Genomic DNA, 8755 nt, shown 5'->3' with positions numbered 1-8755 from the left:
ATATTATTTTATGTGTTTATTATGTGTGAATTTACTTGTGTGAAAACTTCGTGTGAAAATTTTATCGTTTGTGTGCTCGATTTTATAAAAGGACTTAATCGCGTAAAATGCAAAAGTGGCTAGCTATTTGTTAAAGTGCTATATTGCCATGACTTTTATAATGTGGGTTCCTTATGTTGATATTATACCATTGAAATTTTGAGTGGACTTTTATGGACATGGTTAGTTAATTATTAAAGTAAAATCATTAAGGTTAGTTTTGTAAATTAGTTAAATATGTTAATATAACAAAACATAAAATAAAAGCCATGCATGTTATTCATTTTTTTTGGCCGAATGTGAGAAGAAAAGAAAGTCATTTACCTTGTTAAGGTTTCGGCACTTTGGAGTTAAAATTTAGGTATGAATTTTGTTCGGTTTTCGATAATTTTTACGTTTTTGAGATTGTTGTTTCGAATATTACCTAGCCCATTCTTTGATTTTTTGAAATTTATGATGAATTTGATATTTGCCATTGTTGATAATGTGATGAGTTTGTTGTTTGATGATGAAAACAAATCTTTGATGTTTGATTATTATGTTTAATTAAGTGATTTTTGATAAAAATCTAAATTAGGGATTTAATTGTGAAATTGAAAATTTAGGGCTTAAATGTAAAATAAATGACATGCAAGGACCTATATGAGACTAAGTAACATTCGGCCAAACTATAGTGTAATTAATTTGGAATATTTTGTGTTTTTGTACAAATTGGACTAAATTGTAAAAGTGTAAAATGTTAGGGGAAAAATTGTAATTTGCTCATTCATGTGTTTTTAGGCTAAATTGAATAGAATGGTGTTTAAATAAACTTAATTTAAATATGTTTAGATCAAGAATTAAAGAAATCAAATTTGGATCGGGGAAAGACAAAAGTGTTTAAGTAGCCGATTTAACAGTCGACGATATTCGAGGTAAGTCAATAAGCATTTAAATGTTGAACTAACTATGATATATATATTTGTTATGCATTGAAATGAATTATTTGAAGTTATATAAGCTAGGGCCGAATGTAATATTGTGAATTGATTATATTCCGAGAATGATTTAATTTATATGTGAATTATGTGAAAGACCGATTTTGTAAGTTCAGGCTTTATGCTTATGTAACACCCCTAACCCGTATACGTTGCCGTATTAGGATTACAAGGTATTACCGAACAAACACAGCCAATCAAGAAATATAATCAAGCTATCAATCATACTAATTATCATTTATACAAATAGACCTATGCCATAGTCGAATCATTTAAATCAATCACATTGAACATTCAACCTAGAATATATATAAAACTAAGTTTAAACCTAATGATCAAGCCATTTTTAACTAAACCGAAATTAAGCATAAGAAATAGACCATTAAAACATATTCTTTAATACCAAATTCAAAACGAAAAGAGACAAGCCATTTTCGCATGGCTCATATTTACATATAAAAAATAATTTAAACATATTAACTAGACTATACATGCCATAGGTTCGAGTTCAAAATATACAAAATACCAAGAACGGTCGATAGTGTGATAGACTAAGTGACGATCCCGAACTCGTAACGCGCCTCCAAAATCTATAAACAAATAAACAAAAACAATAAAAGTAAGCTTCTAAAACTCAAGAAGTTTATAGCATATCCAAAATACATATTAACGATCACTTGTATTATCATTATATACATAAAATTAAGTTATATACATCATCATTAATTGCATATATATATATATATTCCAAATATACTTATCGCCACACTTGCCAAATGCACACATATATGTATATATACTTTAGTTCACATATGCTTAACGCATAGATATATATATATATATACTTACTGACACAAAGATTCGAGCTTTTAAATGCTCTTCAAAAACATAGCAATGAGATGTTCATATATTAATCCAATATAAATAACCAAATCATATACATATATATATTCAATGTATACAATCACTTAATTAAAATAGATTCAACGGCACATAGACTGCTAGACTTATAGCTTGATTCAGATCACCGGCACGTAGCCTGCTAGGTTTATAACCCGATTCAAATCACCGGCACGTAGCCTGCTAGGTTTATAACCCGATTCAAATCACCGGCACATAGCCTGCTAGGTTTATAACACAATTCAAATCACCGGCACATAGCCTGCTAGGTTTATAACCCGATTCAAATCATCGGCACGTAGCCTGCTAGGCGCTTAGCCTGAAAATCTCAATTTCACAGATACAAGGATGATTTCTCGTATATTTCTTAATAGCAACATACATTCATAACATTTATATATAATTCACAATCTCAACTCTATCTCAAGAAAATTGGTAGTCCATGTTTGAATCATGCAAGCATTTAAAATTTATACTTTTAATTCAATGCAAATCTTAAACCTATATATATATATATATATATACAATCAACCATGTATATCAATATATAATTCCATACCTAATTTCAATACATATACTTTTAAATTTTTAGCTCATCAAATATATAATAGTTGTACATTTATATATATATATATATATATAACACTCATACTTAAAGTTCATTATAAGAACATATACATATATGTAAGCATGCTTATTCAAATATAGCATATATATATAAATTATAATTCACATGTACATATCTATTTAAAACTTCTCTTACAATTATGGGTTACATAACTTCAAATAAATCCAAGAGTTTATACATATATATGCCTACATATATATATATATATATATATTCGCACCATATATATATATTATACAATTCTTTAATTAAAATCAAGAATTTATACCTATGCAATATTCATACTTTAACTAATTTCAATAACTTATATATATATATATATATATATTCTAGCATTATATATATACATATATATATACATGCTTATTCGAATATCAACTATACTCTTATACATTTCTTACCTTTATTTCAACCCATAAATCTATACAAGTTTATACTTTTATATTCGAACATTCTATATATATAAATATCATCCATACTTCAAAATTTACTCAATCAATATACTTTTAATTATAGCTCAACTCCAAATACAATTAGTATACATGAATAAATATTAACATAATAAATTTTAATTGCTAATAGACTTACCTCGGATATCAGCGGACACGATCGACTATTCGATTACTTTCGTTTTTCCCCGATCCAAATTCGTTTTCTTCGTTTCTTGATCTAAACATAATCAAATTTAACATTTTTATTCATCAAAACATTCAATTAAGTTCAAAAATACATAAATGGAAAATTACCATTTTGCCCCTAACATTTTGCACTTTTTGCAATTTAGTCCTTTTTGTACAAAACACAAAATACACAAAATTTGTCCATACCACACAAGAGCCGAATATTCATGGTTCTCATACAAGTCCACACATTGCATTTATTTCATATTTTAGTCCTTCAAAAATTTATTTTCACAATTTAACTCTAATTACTCAAATTCACTAAAAATTTAAAGACAAAACATGTTAATCTAACACATATATTTCATATTTCATCAACTAACATGACAAAACTCAAACATCCATCAATGGTACATTTCAAAATCATCAACAATTCACAAAATTAATACATGGGTTTTGAAGTATTCAAAGCAACGATCTCAAAAACGTAAAAATTATCAAAAACCGAAACAATTTCATACCTTAATCAAGCTAGTAAAGTGCCAAAACCCTAAATGCCATGGATGTTTTCTTTCTTTGCAACATTCGGCCAACAAAAGAGATGATAATGGCTTGTTTTATGTTTTGTTTTATTATACTATACATTATTTATTAATTTACTTATTTAACCTTTAATAATTAATAAACAAAACATATATAATAAGGTTATATTAGTCCTTTGCCACCCACTATCTATGTTTTAGTCTAATTGCATCATTAATCCCCCATTTTAAAAAGACAACAACAATTAGGTACTTTTAGATTTAACCCCTAAAATTTTATTTTAAGCGATTTAATCCTTTTATTTAATCGGACACTCAAATGACAAAATTAAAACACGAAAATTTCACACAATTAAATTCACACATAATAAACACACAAAATAATATTAAAATATTTTTTTGACTCAGACTTGTGGTCCCGAAACCACTATGTCCGATTAGAGTCAAAACCGGGTTGTTACAACTCTCCCCCCTTAGGGATTTTCGTCCCCGAAAATCTTACCGGTGAATAGGTTTGGATAACGCTCTTTCATTGTATCTTCTGACTCCCAAGTTGCTTCTTCAACCCCATGTTTATGCCACAATACTTTAACTAACGGAATTTTCTTATTTCGTAATTCTTTGATCTCACGAGCCAGAATGCTAATCGGTTCTTCCTCATATGTCATATCAGAGTTAATTTCAATCTCCGTCGGACTAATCACATGTGAAGGATCAGATCGGTATCTACGGAGCATCGAAACATGGAATACGTTATGAATCTTTTCTAACTCAGGTGGTAACATCAATCTATAAGCAACCGATCCAACTCGCTCTGTAATCTCATATGGTCCAATGAATCTCGGACTCAATTTGCCTTTACGACCGAATCTGAGTATTTTCTTCCACGGTGAGACTTTTAAAAACACTTTATCCCCGATCTGAAATTCTATATCCTTTCTTTTCAAATCCGCATAAGATTTCTGACGATCCGATGCTGATTTCAGACTGTCCCGAATCACTTTCACTTTCTGTTCGGTCTCTTTAATCAAATCAACCCCGTGTATCTTATTTTCACTGAGCTCGGTCCAATACAGTGGTGTACGACATTTACGACCGTACAAAGCCTCATAAGGTGCCATTTTGATACTAGATTGAAAGCTATTATTATAAGCAAATTCAATCAAAGGTAAGTATCGTTCCCACGTACCTTCAAACTCAAGAATGCAACATCTCAACATATCCTCAAGTATCCGAATGATTCGCTCAGATTGACCATCTGTCTGCGGATGGAAAGTCGTAAAAATGTAGTTTCGTACCTAAAACATCTTGTAGTTTCTTCCAAAATCGCGATGTGAATCTCGGATCTCTGTCTAAACAATAGAAATAGGTACACCATGCAACCTCACAATTTGTGAAATATACAATTCCGCAAGTTTATCGAGCGAAAAATCTGTATCGAATCGGAATAAAGTGTGTCGATTTTGTCAACCTATCAACAATAACCCAGATTGCATCTTTCTTGCTCGGTGTCAACGGTAAACCGGATACAAAATCCATCGTGACTCGATCCCATTTCCATTCAGGTATCATGATCGGTCAAGCAACCGGATGGTACCGATGCTCACTTTTAACTTGTCGACAAATTAAACATTTCGAAACAAAGTCAGAAATGTCTCGTTTCATACCTTGCCGCCAATAGTGCTGTTTCAGATCGTTATACATTTTCGTGCTCCCCGGATGAACAGAAAATCGACTACTATGAGCTTCCTTCAAAATCATCTGAATTAACTCTGAATTGTTTGGAACACATAATTGGTTTCTAAATCTCAAACAATCCTCAGCATCAACTAAAAACTCCGAATCAACATTTAAGTCACACTGAGCTCGTTTTGCACTTAAATCATTATCGACTTTCTGAGCTTCACAAAACTGTTGAACAAATAACGGTTTTGCTTTCAACTCAGCTACTATCGTACCATCATCAGACATAACCATATGTGCGTTCATTGCACGCAAAGCAAATAGTGATTTTCGACTTAGGGCATCAGCAACAATATTAGCTTTTCCCGGATGATAGTCAATCACAAGCTCGTAATCTTTCAGCAATTCTAACCATCGACGATGTCTCAAATTCAGATCTTTCTGAGTCATCAAATATTTCAGGCTTTTGTGATCGGAATAAACATGACATCTTTCGCCAAACAGATAGTGACGCCATATTTTTAACACAAATACAATAGCGGCCAATTCCAGATCATGCGTCGGATAGTTCTTTTCATGCGGCTTTAACTGTCTCGAGGCATAGGCTACAACTTTGCCTTCCTGCATCAAAACACAGCCCAAACCATTTAAAGATGCATCACTATAGATAACAAACTCTTTACCCGATTCGGGTTGAACTAGGATTGGAGCTTCGGTCAAAAGAACTTTCAACTGATCAAAGCTTTTCTGACACTTTTCTGACCACTCGAACTTAACGTCTTTTTGTAGTAGCTTTGTCATCGGGGTCGCAATCATAGAGAACCCTTTCACAAAACGTCTATAATATCCAGCGAGCCCCAGAAAGCTTCAAACTTCCGAAACATTCCTCGGAGGTTTCCAATCAAGTATAGCTGAAATTTTACTCGGATCAACCCGAATACCCGATGCTGATACAACATGGCCCAGAAAACTGACTTCACGTAACCAGAACTCACATTTACTAAACTTTGCATACAACTGCTTATCTCGCAAAGTTTGTAACACAAGTCTCAGATGTTTGGCATGCTCATTTTCATCACGAGAATAGATCAAAATGTCATCAATAAATACTACCACAAACTGATCTAGATACTTCTTAAAGATCCGATTCATCAAATCCATGAAAATAGCAGGTGCATTAGTAAGTCCGAAAGGCATAACAAGAAACTCATAATGTTCGTACCTCGTTCGGAAAGTAGTCTTTGGCACATCAGAGTCTTTAACTCGCAACTGATAGTAGCCTGATCTCAGATCTATCTTCAAAACACAAGAGCCCTTTCAACCGATCGAACAAATCATCAATCCGTGGTAACGGATACTTATTCTTTATAGTCACCTTATTGAGTTGCTTGGTAATCAATGCACATTCTCATCGTTTCGTCTTTCTTTCTCACAAATAGAACTGTGCACCCAAGGAGAGAAACTTCGGTCGTGCAAAACCTTTATCACCAACTCTTGCAACTGTACTTTCAATTCTTTTAATTCGGTTGGTTGCCATACAGTGCGGAGCTATCGAGATTGAGTCGTCCCGGTACTAACTCAATACCAAACTCTACCTCTCGAATAGGTGGCAAACCCGTAATTTTTCGGGAAACACGTCTGAATACTCACACACTACTGGCACAGATTCAATCTTCTTTTCGGTCACTTTACTATCAAGAACAAATGTAAGGTAAGCTTCACAACCTTTTCTCACATACTTCTGAGTCGACATCGAGGATATTATTGCTGGTAAACCATTCAGATCATTAGATTCAATCCGAATAATCTCATCATTCTGACACCATAGATCAATAGTTTTCCGTTTGCAGTTTACTATAGCATCATACAGAGTTAACCAATCCATACCCAGAATTATATCAAACTCGTCGAATGGTAACAACATCAAATCACCGAAAACATAAATCTCGAATCATCAACGGACAATTCTTGCACACTTTGTCAACCAAAACACACCGCCCGGGGTTCGATACTTTAATTACAAACTCGAGAGACTCAACAAGCAAAGTCTTCTCAATACTAAAGTCTCACACACATAAGAATGAGTCGAACCAGATCAATCAATGCAATAACATTAGTATCATAAAGAGTGAAAGTACCAGAATAATATCCGGAGAAGAAGCCTCCTCCGAGCACGGATGGCATATGCTCGACAGTGCACGAGCCTCGATCGAATCGCCGTGTCCTTTGTTCCTCTCGACTACCACTTACATTACTCAATTGCCTTGGCGGTCTACCTCGATTGGCACATTACTCGATGCGGTATTCGCGACATGTGTTTTGCTCACTACCATCGGACACTCTCGAATGAAATGATCCTTTGAACCGTACTTAAAGCAAGACCGATCATGAAATCTGCAATCTCCAGGATGCCATTTCCTACAATGCTTGCAATCTGATCTATTTTGTCGAACACTACCAATGCTAGCAACTGAAGTAGCTCGTGAACTTACAGGGGGTCGATCTCGATCATACTTAGGAAACCCTGCAGTAGCTTTAGATCGGCTATGATCCTCTCTGGATTTCCTTGAGGTCGACTGGAATGATTTACTGAATGATCTTTTACGAGAATCTCGAGCTTCATAGTCAGCTTTCCTCTTCTCTTTCCCGAGCTCCTCAGCTTTACAAGCTCGTTCAACAAGTACTACGAACTCTTTTATCTCAAGTATACCAACTAGCGCTTTAATATCTTCATTCAAATTTATCTTCAAATCTTTTACACATGATAGCTTCAGTCGAAATACATTCTCGAGCATATCTACTGAGTCTCACAAATTTCCGCTCATATTCTGTCACTGTCATACGACCCTGTTTCAATTCAAGAAATTCCTTACGTTTCTGATCAATGAATCTCTGGTGATGTATTTCTTACTAACTCAATCAAAGAATTCCCAGTCACTCGCTCTTTCGGAACCACCGATACTAGTGTATTCCACCAGTGATATGCAGTGTTCCGTAGCAAAGATATGGCACATTTCAAGCACTCATCAGAGGTGCAAGATAACTCATCAAACACTCAAATAGTATTATCAAGCCGAATTCACTTCGCTCGGCATCATCATCATCAAGAGCTCGAACTCTTCGCCCCGTGTTTTCAATTTTGTCAGCAGGAGGCTTAAGTAATCTCATCGGATCACTTACTTGAGGTATAACAGAATCAAAGGTGGATTAGTCGGGGTGGAGGTTGTTGTGCAACCGGATTAGTTCGGACATATTGAGTAAACCACCATTCATCATTTGGTAGAAGGCTTATTTAGCCTCTCCTCCGGTTACTCGAGGTCGGTCGAGAATCTACTGCTCTCATCCCTTGTCTTGAGGAGCAGCGCT

Source organism: Gossypium raimondii, chromosome 6 (genome assembly GCF_025698545.1).
Source record: "Gossypium raimondii isolate GPD5lz chromosome 6, ASM2569854v1, whole genome shotgun sequence".
Taxonomy (NCBI): domain Eukaryota; kingdom Viridiplantae; phylum Streptophyta; class Magnoliopsida; order Malvales; family Malvaceae; genus Gossypium; species Gossypium raimondii.
The sequence above is the reverse complement of the archived record's forward strand: the minus strand, read 5'-3'. Positions refer to the sequence as shown.